The sequence below is a fragment of the Etheostoma spectabile genome, unplaced genomic scaffold (assembly GCF_008692095.1).
Source record: "Etheostoma spectabile isolate EspeVRDwgs_2016 unplaced genomic scaffold, UIUC_Espe_1.0 scaffold00018402, whole genome shotgun sequence".
NCBI lineage: Eukaryota > Metazoa > Chordata > Actinopteri > Perciformes > Percidae > Etheostoma > Etheostoma spectabile.
In genome coordinates, this window is record NW_022604241.1 from 18,039 (window position 1) to 43,095 (window position 25,057).

At 41.4% G+C, this 25,057-nt stretch overlaps 14 non-coding genes across 14 annotated transcripts; 6 read left to right on the forward strand and 8 right to left on the reverse strand.

The window, feature by feature from the left end:
- Positions 1-352: 352 nt before the first annotated feature.
- trnaa-ugc (transfer RNA alanine (anticodon UGC)) lies at positions 353-424 on the forward strand. Its single transcript has one exon. It is a non-coding gene; the product is annotated as a tRNA-Ala (tRNA).
- Positions 425-2,151: 1,727 nt separating this feature from the next.
- Positions 2,152-2,223, forward strand: trnag-ucc (transfer RNA glycine (anticodon UCC)). The gene has a single exon. It is a non-coding gene; the product is annotated as a tRNA-Gly (tRNA).
- A 2,655-nt stretch (positions 2,224-4,878) lies between these two features.
- trnar-ccu (transfer RNA arginine (anticodon CCU)) lies at positions 4,879-4,951 on the forward strand. The gene has a single exon. It is a non-coding gene; the product is annotated as a tRNA-Arg (tRNA).
- Positions 4,952-5,403: 452 nt separating this feature from the next.
- Positions 5,404-5,484, forward strand: trnal-aag (transfer RNA leucine (anticodon AAG)). The gene has a single exon. It is a non-coding gene; the product is annotated as a tRNA-Leu (tRNA).
- Positions 5,485-8,762: 3,278 nt separating this feature from the next.
- Positions 8,763-8,834, reverse strand: trnad-guc (transfer RNA aspartic acid (anticodon GUC)). The gene has a single exon. It is a non-coding gene; the product is annotated as a tRNA-Asp (tRNA).
- Positions 8,835-9,075: 241 nt separating this feature from the next.
- Positions 9,076-9,148, forward strand: trnav-aac (transfer RNA valine (anticodon AAC)). Its single transcript has one exon. It is a non-coding gene; the product is annotated as a tRNA-Val (tRNA).
- Positions 9,149-11,137: 1,989 nt separating this feature from the next.
- On the reverse strand, positions 11,138-11,328 carry LOC116680322 (U2 spliceosomal RNA). Its single transcript, XR_004329750.1, has one exon. It is a non-coding gene; the product is annotated as a U2 spliceosomal RNA (small nuclear RNA).
- Positions 11,329-11,606: 278 nt separating this feature from the next.
- LOC116680324 (U5 spliceosomal RNA) lies at positions 11,607-11,723 on the reverse strand. Its single transcript, XR_004329752.1, has one exon. It is a non-coding gene; the product is annotated as a U5 spliceosomal RNA (small nuclear RNA).
- A 1,636-nt stretch (positions 11,724-13,359) lies between these two features.
- Positions 13,360-13,550, reverse strand: LOC116680320 (U2 spliceosomal RNA). The gene has a single exon (XR_004329748.1). It is a non-coding gene; the product is annotated as a U2 spliceosomal RNA (small nuclear RNA).
- A 277-nt stretch (positions 13,551-13,827) lies between these two features.
- Positions 13,828-13,944, reverse strand: LOC116680325 (U5 spliceosomal RNA). The gene has a single exon (XR_004329753.1). It is a non-coding gene; the product is annotated as a U5 spliceosomal RNA (small nuclear RNA).
- A 1,611-nt stretch (positions 13,945-15,555) lies between these two features.
- Positions 15,556-15,746, reverse strand: LOC116680323 (U2 spliceosomal RNA). Its single transcript, XR_004329751.1, has one exon. It is a non-coding gene; the product is annotated as a U2 spliceosomal RNA (small nuclear RNA).
- A 279-nt stretch (positions 15,747-16,025) lies between these two features.
- LOC116680321 (U5 spliceosomal RNA) lies at positions 16,026-16,140 on the reverse strand. The gene has a single exon (XR_004329749.1). It is a non-coding gene; the product is annotated as a U5 spliceosomal RNA (small nuclear RNA).
- Positions 16,141-20,063: 3,923 nt separating this feature from the next.
- Positions 20,064-20,135, forward strand: trnaw-cca (transfer RNA tryptophan (anticodon CCA)). Its single transcript has one exon. It is a non-coding gene; the product is annotated as a tRNA-Trp (tRNA).
- A 2,651-nt stretch (positions 20,136-22,786) lies between these two features.
- On the reverse strand, positions 22,787-22,858 carry trnaq-uug (transfer RNA glutamine (anticodon UUG)). The gene has a single exon. It is a non-coding gene; the product is annotated as a tRNA-Gln (tRNA).
- Positions 22,859-25,057: the final 2,199 nt, after the last annotated feature.

The window sequence follows — 25,057 nt, forward strand, 5'->3', positions numbered from 1 at the left end:
TGATGAGGCTAGGGAAGCCATGAGGGGAGGGTGACACATGTTTTGTTTGGTCAGGACACTTTATCTCATAGGTACTCGAAGCCACCCGTCTCCACCAATGCATTACTCGATGCCCAGATGTGTTACAAGATTTGCAGTGAGCGTTGTACTGTCCAGCAGAAAGGCAACAGATGTGTTACTTTTCAACTATGATTTATACCATAGCGGTGTAAGCATTTTACCCAGATTTGATTTCAAGCCACCGCCATGTTTTGAAAACCATATACAAAATAAACATTACATATTTCACCCAGGTTTATTCTCTTATTTAATGATCTCAGAAAAAAAGAAAAAAGAAATCTGAAAAGATTTAGGGGATGTAGCTCAGTGGTAGAGCGCTTGCTTTGCATGTATGAGGCCCTGGGTTCAATCCCCGGCATCTCCAACAAGTGTCCAGTCTGTGAAAGAGCTGCAAAAAGCTCTTATTCTGAAAGAGAGAAATATTAAAAGGCGATCTCCTTGTGTTCATGGTAATTAATGCAAAAATCAGTCTCACTGACCAGATGTGTTGCAGGGAGCAGTGCATTGTCCAGTGATGGTATAGTGGTGAGCATAGCTGCCTTCCAAGCAGTTGACCTGGGTTTGATTCCCAGCCATCGCAGTAGTTTTCATTGTGTGGTTACTTGCTTTATTTGTCAAGATGCCAGAAAGGTTACTTGCCCCTCTAATTTGATAAAATATTAGATCTCTTTTATGGTACAAATAAGGGACTTTATCAATCAATCAAGCGGCCTCCACGTGGATCCACAGACACAGGCAGTGCACTACGATTTGCACTTTGCCCGTGTCTGGTAACCACTGCTAACAAACTGAAAAGGGTATGAACATTTGTGCAAAAAGGTATGAGCATTTTTTTTCATGTTGTCGTGGCCGAGTGGTTAAGGCGATGGACTAGAAATCCGTTTGGGGGGGGGCTCCCCGCGCAGGTTCAAATCCTGCCGTCAACGAAAGGTATTCTTTTAGAGTAATTGCAAACCAATGACACATCACAGTAACCCCAATTGCAGATGTGCCTTCATGAACAGTGTTGTGTTACTTCATAGGTACTGGAAGCCAACTTTCTCCACCATTTATTATCTGTCTGTGTCACAAAATTTGCAGTGAGCGTTGTATTGTCCAGCAGAAAGGCAACAGGTGTGTTACTTTTTGACTATGATTTATATCGTAGCAGTGCAATCATTTTGCCCAGGTTTGATTTCCAGCCACCGCAGTTGCATTTACAGGTTTTAAAGCCATAAACAACATATTTCAATTTCCTTGCGAGAGTCATCCCAAAAGGATTAATAAAGATTAGTCTGAGTCGATCTCAGAAAAAAGTCAAAAGAATTCCAAAATCTTCAGGGGATGTAGCTCAGTGGTAGAGCTCATGCTTTACATGTATGAGGACCTGGCATCTCCAGCTGGTATTATAGTAGAGTCTTTAAAAGAGCTGCAGAAGATATTACCTCCTGTGGTAATCTGACTGGTAGACAGCACAACAAGCACTTTAAATTTACATGTTTTACAGATTTTATTTACAGTAATTATTAACTATAGTCAGTGATGTAGTGGAGGCTAAACGCACGTAAAAGCCGTTTATGCACCTCTCAAAATTCGGAAATGGCGTTTACCCACCTCCAAAGTGCGTTTATCCACCTCTGAATAGCCTATCGTCCCAAAGCCATTCTAAATTAAGCTTATGCTGTTTTAGTTTGTTCATTATTAGTTTCATAGGTTATTAAAACTAAGACGAAGTCTATCATATTGGGCTGCATTACTGTCAGTGTGGACCAATCTCTTGCGGTGTTTGGGGGTTAGAGCTCCCAACGTCGCCTTCCAGGCAGAGCTACCTGGAGGGCGATAGGATTGGTCAATGGTTGGGTGCCCAGACAAGATCTGCTTAGCTTAGCCAAGTTTTTCCAAATCCTGTTGACACATACGTCCTTTAACCCTTGATATTTTCTTAAGGTGATAGTAGGGTTACTTTGTAATTGTCTTAATGTGGCTGTTAAAATTTATTTGCCTTGCAATCTTTGCAAAAAAATTAACTTTTGGAAATTGATCTTAATGCCTTAATTTAATAAAAAGGAAAAAGAAAAAGACAACGTTTAAGAACACTAACTGTCTTGTCTAGCGATGGTGGTATAGTGGTGAGCATAGTTGCCTTCCAAGCAGTTGACCTGGGTTCGATTCCCAGCCGTCGCAGTAGTTTTCATTGTGTGGTTACTTGCTTTATTTGTCAAGAAGTAACCATAAAGGTTACTTGCCCAACCCGATTTGATAAAATATTAGATCTCTGTTATGGTACAAATAAGCAAATAAGCAATCAAGCAGCCTCCAGGACACTTCTCTATCTGTAATTAACCGAACTGTACTAAAATGGCCTCCACAGTCACCAGATCTCAACCCAATAGAGCATCTTTGGGATGTGGTGGAACGGGAGCTTCGTGCCCTGGATATGCATCCCACAAATCTCCATCAACTGCAAGATGCTATCCTATCAATATGGGCCAACATTTCTATGAAGAATCAGGTCAAACACAGTATTAGTATGGTGTTCCTAATAATCCTATAGGTGTTTGTATGTGAGTGTCGAGTATTGTTATTGTTGGATTCAGGTCCAAATTTTGACATTTTAGTGCAATGCAAAGGTGCATAACAGATTGCTTTCTACTTACGTGGAGCGATGCAAAGCAGGGGTGGCCAACTAGTCAAGGAACAGCAAGAGACTTGGTATTTAAGAATACACACTGACTATGTGACAGATGTGTAATCTGTCATGTCCTGCCTTCTGAAGCTCTAGCCAGGCGCCATTCCTCGCCTAAAACAATATGAGTCATTCCAGTAAGTGAAAAGGAAACTCACATCTACAAAGATAAACTTGGAAGGTATGACTCCCTGATGGTCAAGTGGCTAGGATTCAGTGCTCTCACCACCGCAGCCCGGGTTCAATTCCCGGTCAGGGAATGGTCAGGACTTGACTGATACAGGTGTAACATTTGAAAGACTAAGTTCCTGGACTTGTTTTTAGTTGATTTGTCAAATTCTTCCTCATTAATTTAACGCTAGAACCCCAACATTTTAAAGACTACCATTTCTTTTAAATCAGACCCCCGACAGCGGATGTATCCTTTTGTCATCATTGAGGGGTCATAAACACTTTATCTGCCTCTATGTCAATAACAATTCTTTTCATTTTTTCAAACAGTAACTTGTAATGGAAAATTACATTTAACCAATGATTTTCATATTAATTATTCATGATAAGATCTCCAATGCCTCTCAGAGTATATGACTTCTGAATCTGTCCTCAGTGTCTTCTCCTTGTAGAAGACAACTGAATTTGCTATGACTTTGCGTTTGTCCTCCAAGGACAAATGGCCTAAAGTCTGACAGAAACAGTTTTGTGTTTATCATAGCAGGTCCCAGGTCGAGACCATGGCCTATCCAAGAGACAAGATGTTCTTTTTCAGCTAAGATAGAACGACCGGTCAAGACACTTGACACAAGGAGGGCAGATTCAGAAATACTTAATGGAACTAACTGTCTGCCTGAGGCCTACTGATTGTTATGTTTGAGATTAAACTTTTTTCCAAACAAGGGTTTTTCTCCTCTGGGGGCACTGGATATAATGAAGTGTATCACTGATTGTATTCACACAGAACTGTTGTCACTCTGTAACTTTTTGCATTGTGAAGGCTGTTCTTGTCATTTTGATTTTCCTCTGCAGAAAACAATTAAACTTTCACCGGAGACTAAACTTTGATTCAGTTTGCAGCCTTCAGTCTTTATTCTATATACAGAGTCTTAATTCCAGCCAAATTCCTCCCTTGCTGTAACAAGAAACTTCTACTACAGTTTGGCGTCACAAACAGGATTTCAAGGAGGAATCAGAAAGGGACTCCACCGGTGACTGATGAGGGCGTGCATCCAGGGATCTGATGATCACCTGCCTCTAAACTTCACCAAACATCTTTGAGAGAGAGAGGGTCAGAAACCACGGAGGGCTCGCTGAGTCCACTCTGAAATCCAAACAACAAGGAAGCAATTTCAAACAGCGGGGTAAGTTAAAGTTTCAATTCTGTTGGATAAATGATTTGAATTGGACATTGAGACGGTTTGTGAGACAAATATTGACTGTGATTTAACTGAGGGATTCGGTGAAAGTTATCTTTTGTTTTGTAAACTTGGGTTGTGTACAAAACAGGAGAAAAGAGAAGGTATTTTTTTTTCCAATTCTTCTGGTCACACTTGGCACTATTTCACAACTTTTGTCTGAAGTTCTCTATTCAGTCAGGGCTTAACTCTGTCTCCCCAACATCTTCTTTTTTTTTCTTGTTATGTCTCGGCAAGAAGTTATTATGCTGTGGGTCGTCTGTCCATCTATACATCAGAATCAGAAATACTTATTTATCCGTGAAGGGAAACTCTTGAAAAGAGGTTCATTTCAACTTCATGCCACTACAGTCCTCCGCTCTACCAACTGAGCTATCAAAGGGCAACAACATGTATGAAAGCACTTCCTATTCTTGCGAATGTGATGACACAGGACCCCCTGGAGGGAATTTCTTCAAATTTTGCCAAAACATTCACAAGAACTCGTAAATCAATGATGAGATTTTGGGGGTCAAAGGTTCAATGTCAAGGTGACTGCGTCTTCATGTCTGTCCATCCGATTCTTGTGAATGCAAGATCTCTGAACTCTAGAGGGAATCACTTTTTTTTTGGTATACATAACCACTTGGAGTCGCGGATGAACTTATTTCGATTTTGGAAGTCAAAGGTCAAGGTTACTGTTTCATCACGTCTCCAGAACTGCACATGTATTTCTCCTGAACTGGTGTATATGGTACTTGTAAAGCCCCAGTGGCCTAATGGATAAGGTGCTGGCCTCCTAAGACAGGGATTGTGGGTTCAAGTCCCATCTGGGGTGGTTTCAGCAGAGTGGCACAGCGGAAGCGTGCTGGGCCCTTAAACCAGAGGTCGATGGATCGAAACCATCCTCTGCTAATCTCCTTTGCTAGTGACACAATGGTAGACAATCAGAAAAGGTGATGCATCAAGACATTGTGACCCTCAACTTGATTTCCATGGGGGGATGAATCATGATAAAACTGCTGTAATTGTTGACATCACTGTAACTGTCTCTGGAACAATAGTTGGCAGTTGGAGGAGTAATGGCTCTTTAAAGTGAATATGCAAATTCAGTCCAGGTAAATGCTCAGCCCATATTCACACAGACCTAAACCTACTCACTTAATGCTGGTTACAATATCTAATAATCAACAATGCCAGAGAAAAATGACAAAGAGTGATAACAGTTAACAAGCATTACGTTAGTTAAGGTTTCCTGTGTGTGTTACGATGTGAAGCTAGTCATGTGCAGGTAGTGTGGCCGAGTGGTCTAAGGCGCTGGATTAAGGCCCCAGTCTCTCTGAGGTGTGGGTTCAAATCCCACCACTGCCATTTGCAAATGTTACATTGCTGGAAGGTAACCAATGTGATGACTTGGTGTTTGGATGAGGTTATCCCTTGTGACATAGCTTAGCCTGAGGTATAAAAGGGAGAGCATACTGCTTAGTTTGTGTCACAGGAGGTCTTAGTCTAACACTACGCTCCAAAACCCTTCAAGTCAGATTACCACAGGAGGCCTTGGTCTACCACTATGTTCCATAACCCTATCAGTCAGATTACCACAGGAGGCCTTGGTCTACCACTATGTTCCATAACCCTATCAGTCAGATTAACACAAGAGGTCTTAGGCTGAATCTCATTTCTCTATCTTACCCCTACCCCTTTCCCTACGTCTTGAGCGTTCACGTGAGTGCTGTCCCAATAATGTTTTTGATCGAGGGGTAAGGGGTGTATGGCCCAAGGAACCATAGACAATGAATGAAGAAAATCAAGGGAGAATGCCATCTTACTTGAAACCGAGGGGTAGCGATATACAATGTGCAACAGGCAACAATGGCTGCCGCATCGACCAGAGAGACGCATTTCTGGTATTTTCGGCTTAAATAATTGATTTAAAAATTACGACAGTCTTGTTTTGTGGTCTATACAGTCCTGTCCATACATGCTTGCAACCATGTTCCTAACTGAAACTTTTTAAAAATCGCTAGCTTGCTATGCTAACGCCAATCGCTAACCACTAACGTTAAAGTTGACTTTTGAACAAAATCTATTGGATATTTTAAACTTTTTTAGCAAATAAAAAACTGAAAAGTGGTGCGTGCTAAATTATTTGGCCCCCTTGCGTTAATACTTTGTAGAGCCACCTTTTGTTGCGATTACAGCTGCAAGTCGCTTGGGGTATGTCTCTATCAGTTTTGCACATCGAGAGACTGAAATTCTTGCCCATTCTTCCTTGCAAAACAGCTTGAGCTCAGTGAGGTTGGATGGAGAGCGTTTGTGAACAGCAGTTTTCAGTTCTTTCCACAGATTCTCGATTGGATTCAGGTCTGGACTTTGACTTGGCCATTCTAACACCTGGATACGTTTATTTGTGAACCATTCCTTTGTAGATTTTGCTGTGTGTTTGGGATCATTGTCTTGTTGGAAGATAAATCTCCGTTCCAGTTTCAGGTCTTTTGCAGGCTCCAAAAGGTTTTCATCCAGAATGGTCCTGTATTTGGCTGCATCCATCTTCCCCTCAATTTTAAACATCTTCCCTGTCCCTGCTGAAGAAAAGCAGGCCCAAACCATGATGCTGCCACCACCATGTTTGACAGTGGGGATGGTGTGTTGAGGGTGAAGAGCTGTGTTGCTTTTACGCCAAACATATCGTTTTGCATTGTGGCCAAAAGTTTGATTTTGGTTTCATCTGACCAGAGCACCTTCTTCCACATGTTTGGTGTGTCTCCCAGGTGGCTTGTGGCAAACTTTAGACGAGACTTTTTATGGATATCTTTGAGAAATGGCTTTCTTCTTGCCACTCTTCCATGAAGGCCAGATTTGTGCAGTGTGCGACTGATTGTTGTCCTATGGACAGACTCTCCCACCTCAGCTGTAGTTCTCTGCAGTTCATCCAGAGTGATCATGGGCCTCTTGGCTGCATCTCTGATCAGTCTTCTCCTTGTCTGAGCTGAAAGTTTACAGGGACGGCCAGGTCTTGGTAGATTTGCAGTGGTCTGATACTCCTTCCATTTCAAAATGATCGCTTGCACAGTGCTCCTTGGGATGTTTAAAGCTTGGGAAATCTTTTTGTATCCAAATCCGGCTTTAAACTTCTCCACAACAGTATTACGGACCTGCCTGGTGTGTTCCTTGGTCTTCATGATGCTCTCTGCGCTTTCAACAGAACCCTGAGACTATCACAGAGCAGGTGCATTTCTACAGAGACTTGATCACACACAGGTGGATTCTATTTATCCCCATCAGTCATTTAGGACAACATTGGATCATTCAGAGATCCTCGCTGAACTTCTGGAGTGAGTCTGCTGCACTGAAAGTAAAGGGGCCGAATAATTTTGCACGCGCCACTTTTCAGTTTTTTATTTGCTAAAAAAGTTTAAAATATCCAATAGATTTCGTTCCACTTCACAATTGTGTCCCACTTGTTGGTGATTCTTCACAAAAAATGAAAATTTTATATCTTTATGTTTGAAGCCTGAAATATGTCAAAAGGTTGAAAAGTTCAAGGGGGCCAAATACTTTCACAAGGCACTGTATACATACATCAACTTTCTTTTTGACTAATGCATATACACATCAACTTTCTTTTAGATTTATCATCACTATTCATTATGACATCAACTTTCTTTTAGATTAATGCAAAAATACATCAACTTTCTTTTTAATAAATGCATATACAAATCAAATATCTTTTTGATTAATGCATATACACATCAACTTAATTTTAGATGTATGCATACACATATTAACTTTCTTTTATATTAATGCATACACACATCAAATTTCTTTTTTATTAGTGCATATACACATCAACTTTCTTTTTGATTTATCATCCCCATTCATTATGTCATCATCACTATTCATTATGTAATCATTACAATTCATTATGATATCAACTTTTTTTAAATAAATGCATATACACATCATCTTTCTTTTTGATTAATGCATATACACATCAACTTAATTTTAGATGTATGCATACACATATTAACTTTCTTTTATATTAATGCATATACAGGTTAACTTTCTTTTTGATTTATCATCACCATTCATTATGACATCAACTTTCTTTTTAATAAATGCATATACACATCAACTTTCTTTTAGATTAATGCATAAACACATCAACTTTCTTTTTAATAAATGCATATACACATCAACTTTCTTTTAGATTTATAAATATTAGGGGTGATCCGAGTATCCGGCTGAAACGAGTATCCGGTACAATATTCCCATTTAGGGTCAGGAGTTCTCCTCCCATGCTGAACACAGCCTGAGACAAGGCACGCTTTCCCCCTCATGATTCACCCCAGTGGAAGCTGTAGATCAATGCCTGATAAAGCCAAATGAACCACATAGTCTGCAAAGAGCATAAATGGAATTCCAAGGTGGCTAGACTTGACACTCTCCCAACTCCTGCGGCACCTTGTGACGTTTTGTTCATGTCCAGGAGTTGTGCTCTTTCAATCGCTTGAAAATATTCCCATTTAGGATCAGGAGTTCTCCTTCCATGCTGAACACAGCTTGAGCCAAGGCCCACTTTCCCGAGTAGTCCCACGCGTTCACCGTGACTTCCTCGAGGCCTTGCATTGGTTAGCTGGTAGAAAAATCTCCCCGTCGGGGAATCGAACCCCGATCTTCCGCGTGACAGGCGGAGATACTGTCCATTATACTAACGAGGAATGCCCAAGCTTAATATTTGGCACATCAAGAAATAGGTGGCGCTATTCCAACATTCAGACCACAGTCAATGCATGTAGAAATATTTAGGTTTACTACATATTTGCTATCATTCAAATCCATGACAAAGCATCTGTGACTGAATCTAGTTTAAAATCTCTATTTTGTAGCTTTTTGAACATTTGCAGTAAAATAAAAATGGTGCATTTTCCCACAAATATGCAAAATAAATGCTTTTCGTCAGTTTCCGTAGTGTAGTGGTTATCACGTTCGCCTAACACGCGAAAGGTCCCCTGTTCGAAACAGGGCGGAAACACATTTCTTTGTTTGTATTGACTTCGCACAATCAAACTCTGCAAAGTTAAACTCTCCATGACGTTCACGGAAAAATCTCCCTGACGTGAAATCGTGGCCAGGCCTGCCGAAGTTTCCCCAGTGCAGTAGTCATCACATTCAGAGATTCAGGAGTATCCTGTCGAAAATTGATGCAGAAAAACTAGTCCACGCATTGGTTACTTCTAAGCTGGATTACTCCAGTTCTTTATTATCAGGTTGCTTAAAAGAGTCCATAAAGATTCTTCAGCTGATCCAGAATGCTGCAGCACGTGTTCTGATAGGAACCAGGAAAAGAGATCACATCTCTCCTGGTTTGGCTTCTCTGCATTGGCTTCCTGTAAAATCCAGAATAGAATTTAAAATCCTTCTTCTCACCTACAAAGCTCTTCATGTTCAAGCACCATCTTATCTTAATGAAAAAGAAAGTTGATGTGTGTATGCATTTATCAAAACAAAAGTTGATGTGTATATGCATTTATAAAAACTAAATTGAATGTGTATATGCACTTATTAAAAGAAAGTTGATGTTTTTTAAGCATTAATCAAAAAGAAATTTGATCTGTATATGCATTTATCAAAACAAAAGTTTATGTGTATATGCATTATATAAAAGAAAGTTGATGTGTATTTGCATAAATCAAAAATTAAGTTGATGAGTGTATGAATTAATCTAAAAGAAAGCATTATTTAAAAAGAAAGTTGATTTGTTAGGCATTCATTAAAAAGAAAGTTGATGTCATAAGGAATGGTGATGATGACATAATGAATAGTGATGATGACATAATGAATGGTGATGATAAATCAAATAGAAAATTGATATGTATATAAATTGATCAAAAAGAAAGTTGATGTGTATACGCATTAGGGGTGATCCGAGTATCCGGCTGAAACGAGTATCCGGTACGGATAAAGCACTTTTGCCGAGTACAAGTATTATCCGAGTAATATGAGTCAATATCCGTGCTCGGATTGAATAAAACTCCTCAACTGGCCCCGCAGCGTTCTGTGATAATCACAGCGCCCCCCCCCGCCTACAAACCCGCTCGGATCAATCACACACACACAGAACATGGAGAAATGCGCTCTCTCTCGCTCTCTCTCTCGCTCTCTCCTGCTCCGTCAGTCAATTCGGTCTGCGGATCTGTTCCGTTAACGTTTAGGGTTTCTTCAGCTTCAGGTTTGTTTTTAACTTCGGTTTGTAGTCCTTACATAGTAACCAGTAGATTTCTGGTGAACGTGGGGTTTGTAGTCCTTACATAGTAACCAGTAGATTTCTGGTGAACGTGGGGTTTGTAGTCCTTACATAGTAACCAGTAGATTTCTGGTGAACGTGGGGTTTGTAGTCCTTACATAGTAACCAGTAGATTTCTGGTGAACGTGGGGTTTGTAGTCCTTACATAGTAACCAGTAGATTTCTGGTGAACGTGGGTTTCAGACATGCTGCTTGTTTTAAATGCGACTCCAGTTGCGTCTCTGCCATCGGAGATTTTTTTTTTTTACTGTCAGCTGCCCCCCCCCCCCCCCCCCCTCTCTCTCTGTGTCTCTCTCTTACTCACACACAACACACACACACACACACACCACACACACACACACCACATATACTTGGTGTGGAAATAAAAAAATAAAAAGAACCAAAAAAAAAAAAATCACACTGATCATAAAAAAATAGAAAGTTAAAAAAAGAAAGTTATATTGAATATGAAAACTCTTTTTCATTACATTTTACTTCATAATTGCAACAGCATGTGTTGTATTAATTGTTGCAAAACGTTCTGTATATAGTTTGTTTGTTACCATGACAACACCATTGATCTGAAGCTCGATGCTGTCATGTAAATAGTTTTCAAATCAGCAATAAATATAACAATTTCTGATCAACTCATATCAATTGCTCTTCAGGTCCATTGACAGTTTTGGCAACGGGCAGCTCCACGTGCATCGTTAATTGTTTTTCCACAAGACAGAAGATGGGTGCACCGTTCCCAGCGATGCTGCAATACCGGGTCGATGCGTGGAGTGAACGGAGCAAGCCCCTTTTTCAACTCCCATTGCTAAAAATCCATTTAATATGTTGTCCCCTGATAGAGGACATATCAGATATTAAACTGATAAGAACAGATACTACACTTGATCTTAGCCAAAAGGCCGAGAAGCGATGACCACCACCTCTATGCTGTCAGATGCGACCTCCCCGGACGGTTCTCAGTTGTCACGGTCCAGTAATTTTAAATGGACATAACAGCTGCTGCTTAGCACCCCCGTCCAAGCGCTTCATGGGGAAGCACAAAAAGTTTTAGTTAAAGACGGCAATTGTGGTTTTCCCAATTGGTCAAGCTCCTGCCAACGTGCAATATTCCCATGCTGTCACATTTTGGCTACGTTTAAGAATCTGAGTTTCCTTTTGGAGAGCATATTTGTTTTTCACATGTACAAAAGGCTTAGCCAAACAGCAAAGCCCACCAAAAATAATTTCAACTCATAGGCGTTCCTCTCCACGGAAGTCTTTAGTAAAAGGCGAAAGACTTGTGCGTTATGAAGAGAAACCAGAGTAAGTACAGCCCACTCTCGAGAGCAGCCGAAAACGCCAGTCTTCCCAGTCCCAACCCTCGCGGTAATTCTCACTTGGTGTGCCGCTTTTCCAAATCCAAGGCCTCACCAATATTTTGTCCTTGCTGTTTTTCTGCCAATCAAAAGTGCAAATCTTGCTACACTTTTGTATGGCTTTATCTTGTCAAGTATTATAACAACGTTTTGATACCAGGAACCCAACGAGGTTTCACAGATCATTCAGTTTTTAGGACAATTTCTGGCGGTAAAATCTGCCAGCCATGTCTCTTCAGGTCCGTTGACAGTTTGGGCAACGGGCAGCTTCACGTGCATCGTTAATTGTTTTTCCAGAAGACAGAAGATGGGTGCACCGTTCCCGGTGACGCTGCAATACCGGGTCGATGCGTGGGGTTTAGATTTGTGCATATACACATCAACTTTCTTTTACATTACTGCATATACACATCAACTTTCTTTTTGATTCATCATCACCATTCATTATGTCATCATCACTATTCATTATGTCATCATCACAATTCATTATGACATCAACTTTCTTTTATATTACTGCATATACACTAGGGGTGATCCGAGTGTCCGGCTGAAACGAGTATCCGGTACGGATAAAGCACTTTTGCCGAGTACAAGTATTATCCGAGTAATATGAGTCAATATCCGTGCTCGGATTGAATAAAACTCCTCAACTGGCCGCGCAGCGTTCTGTGATAATCACAGCGCCCCCCCCCCCCCCCGCCTACAAACCCGCTCGGATCAATCACACACACAGAACATGGAGAAATGCGCTCTCTCTCTCTCTCTCTCGCTCTCTCCTGCTCCGTCAGTCAATTCGGTCTGCGGATCTGTTCCGTTAACGTTTAGGGTTTCTTCAGCTTCAGGTTTGTTTTTAACTTCGGTTTGTAGTCCTTACATAGTAACCAGTAGATTTCTGGTGAACGTGGGGTTTGCAGTCCTTACATAGTAACCAGTAGATTTCTGGTGAACGTGGGGTTTGTAGTCCTTACATAGTAACCAGTAGATTTCTGGTGAACGTGGGGTTTGTAGTCCTTACATAGTAACCAGTAGATTTCTGGTGAACGTGGGTTTCAGACATGCTGCTTGTTTTAAATGCGACTCCAGTTGCGTTTCTGCCATCGGAGATTTTTTTTTTTTTACTGTCAGCTGCCCCCCCCCTCGCCCCCTCTCTCACTGTGTCTCTCTCTTACTCACACACACACACTCACACACACACACACCCACACACACACACACACCATATACCTGGTGGAAATAAAAAAATAAAAAAGAACCAAAAAAAAAAAAAAATCACACTGATCATAAAAAAATAAAAAGTTAAAAAAAGAAAGTTATATTGAATATGAAAACTCTTTTCATTACATTTTACTTCATAATTGCAACAGCATGTGTTGTGTTAATTGTTGCAAAACGTTCTGTATATAGTTTGTTTGTTACCATGACAACACCATTGATCTGAAGCTCGATGCTGTCATGTAAATAGTTTTCAAATCAGCAATAAATATAACAATTTTGATCAACTCATATCAATTGCTCTTCAGGTCCATTGACAGTTTTGGCAACGGGCAGCTCAACGTGCATCGTTAATTGTTTTTCCACAAGACAGAAGATGGGTGCACCGTTCCCAGCGATGCTGCAATGCCGGGTCGATGCGTGGAGTGAACGGAGCAAGCCCCTTTTTCAACTCCCATTGCTAAAAATCCATTTAATATGTTGTCCCCTGATAGAGGACATATCAGATATTAAACTGATAAGAACAGATACTACACTTGATCTTAGCCAAAAGGCCGAGAAGCGATGACCACCACCTCTATGCTGTCAGATGCGACCTCCCCGGACGGTTCTCAGTTGTCACGGTCCAGTAATTTTAAATGGACATAACAGCTGCTGCTTAGCACCCCCGTCCAAGCGCTTCATGGGGAAGCACAAAAAGTTTTAGTTAAAGACGGCAATTGTGGTTTTCCCAATTGGTCAAGCTCCTGCCAACGTGCAATATTCCCATGCTGTCACATTTTGGCTACGTTAAGAATCTGAGTTTCCTTTTGGAGAGCATATTTGTTTTTCACAAGTACAAAAGGCTTAGCCAAACAGCAAAGCCCACCAAAAATAATTTCAACTCATAGGCGTTCCTCTCCACGGAAGTCTTTAGTAAAAGGCGAAAGACTTGTGCGTTATGAAGAGAAACCAGAGTAAGTACAGCCCACTCTCGAGAGCAGCCGAAAAACGCCAGTCTTCCCAGTCCCAACCCTCGCGGTAATTCTCACTTGGTGTGCCGCTTTTCCAAATCCAAGGCCTCACCTATATTTTGTCCTTGCTGTTTTTCTGCCAATCAAAAGTGCAAATCTTGCTACACTTTTGTATGGCTTTATCTTGTCAAGTATTATAACACGTTTTGATACCAGGAACCCAACGAGGTTTCACAGATCATTCAGTTTTAGGACAATTTCTGGCGGTAAATCTGCCAGCCATGTCTCTTCAGGTCCGTTGACAGTTTGGGCAACGGGCAGCTTCACGTGCATCGTTAATTGTTTTTCCAGAAGACAGAAGATGGTGCACCGTTCCCGGTGACGCTGCAATACCGGGTCGATGCGTGGGGTTTAGATTTGTGCATATACACATCAACTTTCTTTTACATTACTGCATATACACATCAACTTTCTTTTTGATTCATCATCACCATTCATATGTCATCATCACTATTCATTATGTCATCATCACAATTCATTATGACATCAACTTTCTTTATATTACTGCATATACACTAGGGGTGATCCGAGTGTCCGGCTGAAACGAGTATCCGGTACGGATAAAGCACTTTTGCCGAGTACAAGTATTATCCGAGTAATATGAGTCAATATCCGTGCTCGGATTGAATAAAACTCCTCAACTGGCCGCGCAGCGTTCTGTGATAATCACAGCGCCCCCCCCCGCCTACAAACCCGCTCGGATCAATCACACACACACAGAACATGGAGAAATGCGCTCTCTCTCGCTCTCTCTCTCTCGCTCTCTCCTGCTCCGTCAGTCAATTCGGTCTGCGGATCTGTTCCGTTAACGTTTAGGGTTTCTTCAGCTTCAGGTTTGTTTTTAACTTCGGTTTGTAGTCCTTACATAGTAACCAGTAGATTTCTGGTGAACGTGGGGTTTGTAGTCCTTACATAGTAACCAGTAGATTTCTGGTGAACGTGGGGTTTGCAGTCCTTACATAGTAACCAGTAGATTTCTGGTGAACGTGGGTTTCAGACATGCTGCTTGTTTTAAATGCGACTCCAGTTGCGTCTCTGCCATCGGAGATTTTTTTTTTTTTACTGTCAGCTGCCCCCCCCCCCCCCGCCCCCTCTCTCTCTGTGTGTCTCTCTCTTACTCACACACACACAAACACTCACACACACACACACACACACACACACACACACACACACACACACACACATATACCTGGTGTGGAAATAAAAAAAATAAAAAAGAACCAAAAAAAAAAAAAATCACACTGATCATAAAAAATAAAAAGTTAAAAAAAGAAAGTTATATTGAATATGAAAACTCTTTTTCATTACATTTTACTTCATAATTGCAACAGCATGTGTTGTATTAATTGTTGCAAAACGTTCTGTATATAGTTTGTTTGTTACCATGACAACACCATTGATCTGAAGCTCGATGCTGTCATGTAAATAGTTTTCAAATCAGCAATAAATATAACAATTTTTGATCAACTCATATCAATTGCTCTTCAGGTCCATTGACAGTTTTGGCAACGGGCAGCTCCACGTGCATCGTTAATTGTTTTTCCACAAGACAGAAGATGGGTGCACCGTTCCCAGCGATGCTGCAATACCGGGTCGATGCGTGGAGTGAACGAAGCAAGCCCCTTTTTCAACTCCCATTGCTAAAAATCCATTTAATATGTTGTCCCCTGATAGAGGACATATCAGATATTAAACTGATAAGAACAGATACTACACTTGATCTTAGCCAAAAGGCCGAGAAGCGATGACCACCACCTCTATGCTGTCAGATGCGACCTCCCCGGACGGTTCTCAGTTGTCACGGTCCAGTAATTTTAAATGGACATAACAGCTGCTGCTTAGCACCCCCGTCCAAGCGCTTCATGGGGAAGCACAAAAAGTTTTAGTTAAAGACGGCAATTGTGGTTTTCCCAATTGGTCAAGCTCCTGCCAACGTGCAATATTCCCATGCTGTCACATTTTGGCTACGTTTAAGAATCTGAGTTTCCTTTTGGAGAGCATATTTGTTTTTCACAAGTACAAAAGGCTTAGCCAAACAGCAAAGCCCACCAAAATAATTTCAACTCATAGGCGTTCCTCTCCACGGAAGTCTTTAGTAAAAGGCGAAAGACTTGTGCGTTATGAAGAGAAACCAGAGTAAGTACAGCCCACTCTCGAGAGCAGCCGAAAACGCCAGTCTTCCCAGTCCCAACCCTCGCGGTAATTCTCACTTGGTGTGCCGCTTTCCAAATCAAGGCCTCACCTATTATTGTCACAGGGCAATATTTTGTCTTGCTGTTTTTCTGCCAATCAAAAGTGCAAATCTTGCTACACTTTTGTATGGCTTTATCTTGTCAGTATTATAACAACGTTTTGATACCAGGAACCCAACGAGGTTTCACAGATCATTCAGTTTTTAGGACAATTTCTGGCGGTAAAATCTGCCAGCCATGTCTCTTCAGGTCCGTTGACAGTTTGGGCAACGGGCAGCTTCACGTGCATCGTTAATTTTTTTCCAGAAGACAGAAGATGGGTGCACCGTTCCCGGTGACGCTGCAATACCGGGTCGATGCGTGGGGTTTTAGATTTTTTTGCATTACACATCAACTTTCTTTTTGATTCATCATCACCATTCATTATGTCATCATCACACTATTCTTATGTCATCATCACAATTCATTATGACATCAACTTTCTTTTTATCACTGCATATACACTAGGGGTGATCCGAGTGTCCGGCTGAAACGAGTATCCGGGTACGGATAAAGCACTTTTGCCGAGTACAAGTATTATTCCGAGTAATATGAGTCAATATCCGTGCTCGGATTGAATAAAACTCCTCAACTGGCCGCGCAGCGTTCTGTGATAATCACAGCGCCCCCCCCCCCGCCTACAAACCCACTCTCGGATCAATCACACACACACAGAACATGGAGAAATGCGCTGTCTCTCGCTCTCTCTCTCTCTCTCTCCTGCTCGTCAGTCATTCGGTCTGCGGATCTGTTCCGTTAACGTTTAGGGTTTTCTTCAGCTTCAGGTTGTTTTTAACTTCGGTTGTAGTCCTTACATAGTAACCAGGGATTTCTGGTGAACGTGGGGTTTGTAGTCCTTACATAGTAACCAGTAGATTTCTGGTGAACGTGGGGTTTGTAGTCCTTACATAGTAACCAGTAGATTTCTGGTGAACGTGGGTTTGTAGTCCTTACATAGTAACCAGTAGATTCTGGTGAACGTGGGTTTCAGACATGCTGCTTGTTTTAAATGCGACTCCAGTTGCGTCTCTGCCATCGGAGATTTTTTTTTTTTTTACTGTCAGCTGCCCCCCGCCCCCTCTCTCTCTGTGTCTCTCTCCTTACTCACACACACACACACACACACCTCACACACACACACACACACACACATATACCTGGTGTGGAAATAAAAAATTAAAAAAGAACCAAAAAAAAAAAAAATCACACTGATCATAAAAAATAAAAAGTTAAAAAAGAAAGTTATATTGAATATGGAAACTCTTGTTCATTACATTTTACTTCATAATTACAACAGCATGTGTTGTATTAATTGTTGCAAATGTTCTGTATATAGTTTGTCTGTTACCATGACAACACCATTGATCTGAAGCTTGATGCTGTCATGTAAATAGTTTTCAAATCAGCAATAAATATACAATTTTTGATCAACTCATATCAATTGCAGGCTTAAATACATACCGGTTAAAGCCCCGCACATTTTCCAGAGACACCCGACCCACTTCCGGGTTAATCTGACCACTTCCGGTTTAGGCCCCGCCCAGTCCGAGTACGGATCCGGATACAGATATTCATTGGTAAACAGATACAGATACAGATAATGCTGTACTCGCTCATCCCTAGTGTATATGCTTTATCAAAACAAAAGTTGATGTTTATAAATTATCAAAACAAAGTTGATGTTTATAAATTTTATCAAAACAAAAGTTGATGTGTATAGCATTAATTAAAAAGAAAGTTAATGGGTTTATGCATTAATCTAAAGGAAGTTGATGTTTATATTATTGATCAGTAGACCTCGTTCACAACGGTAGCGTGTCTGACTCCCAGATCAGAAAGTTGTGTGTTTCAATTACGTTGGGATCAAATGTTTAGGGGGGGCAGTAGATCATTCGGTTGGGAACCAGAGGGTTGCTGGTTTAAATCCCCATGTGGACCAAAGTGTGGGTTGGTTTCTGGAGAGTGCCACTTCACCTTCCTGGCCTGCCAAGTGCTCTGAAGCAAGGCACTGAACCCCCAAACTGCTCAGGGTGTTGGACCACTTTGATATGTCAGTTTAATAACCCTTTTGTTGTAAAGAAATAGTTTTAATTTGTTATGAATCTATTTTGTAATTTTACACGTTTAAAAATATCAGAAAACATATTGATATTACATTTTCATAATCAATATTGCAATATCACATTTTGTCAATATCGTGCCGCCCTAGTGTGTGTGTGTGTCTTGTCTGTGTGTGTGTGTGTGTGTGTGTGTGTGTCTGTGTGTGTGTGTGTTGGGAGTGGGCTGCTAAATGTCAAAGGCTGGGAGGAGATGGATGCAGAACAACGTGGTAGTTACAGTGTGTGTCTGTGTGTGTCTGTGTGTGTGTGTGTGTGTGTGTGTGTGTTTATGAGTGAGAGAGAGAGACAAATAAAAAATGCTTCAAGTAGACTCTTATAATATAATCATTTGTTTCTATAATTTAAATTAAAATATCTGACTTTACTGCCACTATCTGTTTCTGCTTCTCTACCATATTTAGTGTGTGATTTCATAAGGCATAGGGCGGCTGTGGCTCAGTGGTAGAGCGGTTGCCTGCCAATCGGAAGGTTGGTGGGTTCGATCCCTGCCCCTGCAGTCATTGTCGAAGTGGTCCCTTGGGCAAGACACTGACCCCGAGTTACCCCCGGTGCTGCCCATCGGAGTATGAATGTTTATCCGTGACGCAGGTGGCACTTGTACGGCAGCCCAGCCACAGTGTATAAATGTGTGTGAATGGTGAATGTTTCCTGTAGATGTAAAGCGCTTTGAGCAGTTGTTAAGACTGTAAAAGCGCTATATAAATACAGTACATTTACATAATACCAATCATAGCCTACATCACATAAAGACACAACATTAGGTTTTTCAGTCAGATTGATAGTCAAACTGGAAATGTCCCTGTGTTTCTCCATTTTTCAGGGATATGTTCCCAGTTTTTGATCTCAGACGTCTGGTGACTTTATATCATATCAGAATATTCTATTACTGTTCTGTATCATAGCTACATGTATGACCTTTGCAGCAAAAGACATGTGAAAATCAGTTTGGTATTCAGTGAGGTTGATTGGTTGTTTATGAGGCTAAAAACAGGTTAAACTAACAGTCCCTGTTTAAGGCTGTTGGGTGCTAACTCTAGCAGGAGGATAACACGGGTAGACACCACCGATTGTTTCATTTCCTCTCCACTGACAGACCTCCTAATGTTCAAACTACAGAGCTACGTGTTGAAATTGACTGGAATTTCTCCTTTAAGGAAAAGTCCATCTGCTTTAAAAAGATGTCTTAATGCACCTCTCCATATTTCCTGACATTGCCGTTACAATCAGATATGTCACTGTAAAAAATAGAATGTTGGCACATGTAGGGAGCTGCGTTGGGAACCTGGAGGTCGCCAGTTCAAGTCCCCATGCGGACCAAATTACAGAGTGGTTGGATGCCACTTCACATCCTGGTAACTGCCAGGTACCCCCCCAACCGCTCAAGGCGCTGGTCCAGCTGGTAGCCTCCTCACTCTCACATCTCTCCATTAGTGCTTGAATGATCCTGAGCGTGTGTGTTGTGTGGTATTTCAGGCCTGTGTGGATTACTGAAAAAGTGTACACAGAGTGTAAATTGTAATTTCCCCACTGGGGATCAAAAATATTATAGATGAAATTATATAATCAAAAAGAAAGATTATGTGTATGTATTACTCAAAAAGAACGTAGAGGCATATAACGTATAGGCATATATGCATATGTGATATGCCTTAAAAGAACAGATGCTATGCATTAATCAAAACGAAAGTTGATGTGTACTTGCATAATCAGCAGACCTCGTGGCGCAATGGTAGCGTGTCTGACTCCAGATCAGAAGGTTGCGTGTTCAAATCACGTCGGGGTCAAATGTCCTTACTGCAGTTTGTGTGTGTATTTCAGCCCTGTGAGTGATTAGTAACTGAGTGTAAATTGTAATTTCCCCACTGAGGATCATTAAGTTATTTAATCCAGTGGTTCTCACACCGGTGGGGCGCGCCCCCCTCTCTCCTGGGGGGGCGCGAGTAGACTACAGGATGGGAGGTGAAAAAGACTGCTCAAACAGGGAGCTGCCGTGAGCCCCTCTCCCGTCCAAAAGCACTCACAGTTAGCAGTAGCCTCGCGCAGCAGGCACAGCCTGCAGTCAGAGCAGAGAGAAGACACACCCCCTCCGCGTCCAGGCTAGGGTGACCACCCGTCCCGCGTAGCGCGTGCGCGCACAGCGTTTGAAGCCCAATTCATACGTCCCGCAAATTGAGACCGTGTCACGCATAATCAATGCTTGCTCAAAAAAAAAGTTGGTCGCTCTATCTTGGAGCCCGAGGCAGCCAAACAAACAACTCGTTTGGGATGAAACTGGCGCCTGTAAAGTAGACGAGAGCCGGCGGCAGCAGCCGGTAGGGGGGGGGGGGGACAAAAAGCTGAGGAAGTCGGACAGTTTCCAGCCAATTTCAGAAGAGGAGGTGACAAAAACACTGTGGTGCAATTCCGATTTAATAAAAATATAATCAGACCCACATATCAGCTGGAACAGTCTCTAGTTTTAATTGTAGCTCTCAGAATGTCTACATGAGATCTGATGCTGATTTTAATTAACAACAGACTGGAGATGATCTGTGATCTGAACGGATTTAGTCTCTCTGACTTCTAAACGTCACTATCAGCAGAATGTACAGAATATGACTGTAAATCAGCAAATAGTTAAATCCTCCGATTCGTTGTCATGACAGCGCACGCACTTGCATACCAGACACTGGGAAGGGACTTTTAGGAACGCGCTTTCCAATTCAAAAAATGGAGAAAGAGCCCGAGTCTGAGCCAGTCTGAGGCCCCCCCACCATCAGTTAAAAAGAGAAGGTGGGTACAAGGAAGACTGGGAGACTCTTTTGTTTAAACTGTTCCTGTGGTGTTGAGAATCTACAATTCCTGTTAGTCCTATAATTTATATTATGTATTTAAAGTGAAAAATTGTGGAATAAAATAAAATTAAATAGCTAAAGTAAATCGTAAGGGAAGTGCATCTGTCAATTATATTATAATTGTATGAATGTTCAAAATTAATCTTATTTAGAAAATACACTGGTTGGCCTATTCATGAGCTTACATCAGCAGTTACACATGTTCAGGGGTATAGGGCATTATATACCATGTAAGGTGGTATGTGCTAGAGAAATGGGTAAACCAGTATTAGTGAGTCTGCTCGTGGGGGGGAGGGGGGGTAGGCACCGCTGCGCCAGGCAGTGTCCCACATTGTCCCTCGGAAACATACCATTGTCCCCCTTTGGGCTTATTAGCAGGTGGTCACCCTATTCTTAAGAAGTTTTATCTTGAAGCTTTTGAGTGTTCTTTAGGTTTTATCTGCTTTAACTATTACCGGACAGCGGGGGCACGGAGCAGAGCAGAGCGGCGTCGTTAGGGAGGAATCCTCCTCCGTGTTCAGTCCCATTTTGAACTGGCGGCAAAAATCTTAACGTTGGAACTTTATGATGAATAGAAATGTTGACAGGTTGATTTCTGTTAATAACAAACACAACTATAGTCAATAGAAAAAAAACAAAATATGACAAGCCATCTTGGTTCATTTTCCACTGTTCCTACAATCACCACTGGTTGGAAACTAAAGGATCCAAACTCAAAGGATGTTCCTCTTTAACTAAAAGGTCTATCTGTAGGGATCCACCCATCCCATAATGTGTCACACACTAGAATAATAATCTGAGTCTGTCAGCAGCAACAACACAACCTTTAGTGGATGCTGACTTTACCTTTAAATTAGGAGTTTAAACAGAGACACAACAGGAAGATAAATCCATCAAATCAAGTCCCCAGTAGCATGTGGTTTTTGGCCTGTTTTATTCAGGTAGTCAGCAGGAGCTGTTCCACATTCCCAGACATTTAAAACAAGTCAATCATTGGCGTTATTCTACGAGTCAGATGAATAAATCAGCTGTTTGCTATTTGAGCTGCTCTGTTTCCTGCTGCTCCGTCATTCTTTAGTGTCCTCTGGAAAACAGGTTGCTGTCCTTTATGTTTCTTTGGATGACATCATCAGTGTCTTTGCTTTAGTCTGAAGAAACTCCAACAGATTTAAAACACATGCAGTCACAGAAAAAACAAAAGGGAATAGAAAATGTCAGACAAAGAATATTGAAATGAAAAGTCCCCAAAGTAGGAAAATTATAATGTCAATCTACCAAACAACAATAACTGGAGAGTTCCATTAAACATGGCGACTTCCAGTATGTCGGTAATGAAGAGAGGAATGTTTGGACATATACAGATTCATTTATTTTATTAACCTTTATTAACCAGGAACAATCCCATTGAGCAACAGTAACTCTTCTTCCAGGGAGTCCTGCCAAGACGGCGGGCAATAAGTTCATAATACATGAAAGACAGGACAATGGTTCCATACTGACACCACAAATCTCTATAGATACTACAACACAAACAAGATACTACAAAAACAAAAAAAATACTACACTTAACTTAACGCCAATGCAACATGCAACTTAAAATCAGGTTCCACTGAGATTTGAACTCAGATTGCTGGAGTCAAAGTCCAGAGTGCTAACCATTACACCATGGAACCCTAAAGTGTTGCAAGGGTTTGCCTGGAAGTTTCTTTCATAATATCCACATGTATGCTATTGAAGGCACACAACAGTGACAATGAAGATGAAAAAAGCAACAATTGCTTGCCAACTAAGTCATTTAGTTAGCTAATCGTTCAGAGGATGGGGGAAAAGGCAGTCAAGAACAGGTTTTTGAAGGACTTGCCACAGACAGTGAATACAGCAGTATAGTTCTACTGTGTACAAAACATGGTAACTTTACATCTGTTGACAATAAAGATTTCACAAAACGCTGCACTTGCATTGCGTTCTGGGCAGTCATGTCCTCTACATACAAAGAACTGATAAATTCTTTAATCACGATATCATGTGTCAGACATTAGTTCCAGATGAAAACACTGGTTGTCAGAAGTGGGATTTAACCCACGCCTCCAGTGGGGACTGCAACCTGAACGCAGCGCCTTGGACCGCTCGGCCATCCTGACTGATCCAACAGTGTTCAGTAGGACCTGTTTAAAAAATTATAAGATAGTGAATTAAACATGTCACTCTATTGTAGGTTCTCAGTCATCCATGTCATAGTTAACAAGGGAAGGTTTCTCAACTGTCAGTCCAAATATATGGGTGTTCATGGGACATGGAAGAAAGTCACCATTGTGGCAATGTGCTTGACAATGGCATGGCATTGCGCGTGATGTGAGGGAATGTGCAATACAGGCCAAAATCCTATGGTGGGAATCAAGATCCCCAATGTTTCTGTCCACATGTCCACCTGAATCCAGAAATGTCCTGCAGATGGGAAATAGACTGACAATGGGTCAACATTGTGCAATTATCTTCAAAATGTCCAACTGAGTCACGAATATAAACTGCCAGATGGGAAATAAACTGATAACTGTCTTCATGGTCTAAAAGTGTCATATTATTCGCCGTACAATTCCCAACAATGAGTCCAGATGTGTCCGTTTGGTTCCTGATCCATGCTATTACCCCAAAGTGCACAACTAGGCCAAGGGACATTGGACTTGGTAAAAGGTCCTCCGCAGAAGTTTTGTCTCTCATCCAGAGACTTCTTTGTTTTTTACACAGAAAGGGTTTGACACAGTGCCCACTTCCCCCACATATCTGACAATTGAAAGCTGTGGGGAAAGGGGGTTCAAAGGCTACTAGACCATTCAACAAGCAATTCTGATGCACTATACTGGCCCATTCAGGATGAACACTGTATACTCTGACGCAGCAACACAAGTTCAAATTTCAGTGATAGCTTATTTTTATGGTGATTATGAGACTGAATACAAGTGTTATCCCCCATGTAACTCAAAGCCTATCACTTCCAGTCAATACTGTCAGTTTGGAGCCTTCTGATTACATTAACAACCAGGTGACTCTCACACACCCCCCACCACATAAGCTTAGCTTAACTTAAGACGTGGAAAGTGGCGGTGGAATTGTGAATGTGTAAGAGAGGTGCTGTCACGGCGCAAAACCCAGGTTGTGAAAATGTTACTCAGATCGCTGGATTCAGAGTCCAGAGTGCTAACCATTACCCATGGAACCGTCAAAAGAGTTTGCTAGGCAGTTTCCTTCATTATATCTACATGTGTGATAAAAGGCACACAACAATCACAACAATTAAAATATCACGCCCCAAATATATTCTCGGTTTTGAGTCCTCGCCCCTACTATTTACGACATGGCCAGACGTAATCCGGCTAAGAAGCAGCACTTTTCACAGTGGAGATTGAAACCCTGACATCTCAGTTAATTTGCAGTAAAGTATACACTACATGTAAAGTGTACCCATATTAAATATAACACACCGGTAGCAAAGTTTATGCAGTGTTTTATTTTACTCGTGTTTTTTTCGTGAGTCAGGTTAAATATTAGTGCAAATCAGTATTGCACTGCTTTTCAGTTTGTTGTGGCCGAGTGGTTAGGGCGATGGACTGAAATCCTTGGGGTCTCCCCCGCAGGTCGAATCCTGCCAACAACGAGAGGCGCTGTTTAATTGTGGTCACACATCTCATTATGACAAACGGCAGATGTGCCTTCATGGATAACACTATAATATAAATAGGTTACTGGAAGCGCTGATGATCTCTGAGCATTTATTTCATTCTCAATGCACAGATGTTTGCAGTTGATATGGCTTTGGTTCCCAGCAGTAACTTTCTTTGAGTGACGTTACTTGCTTTATTCGTCAAGAAGTAACC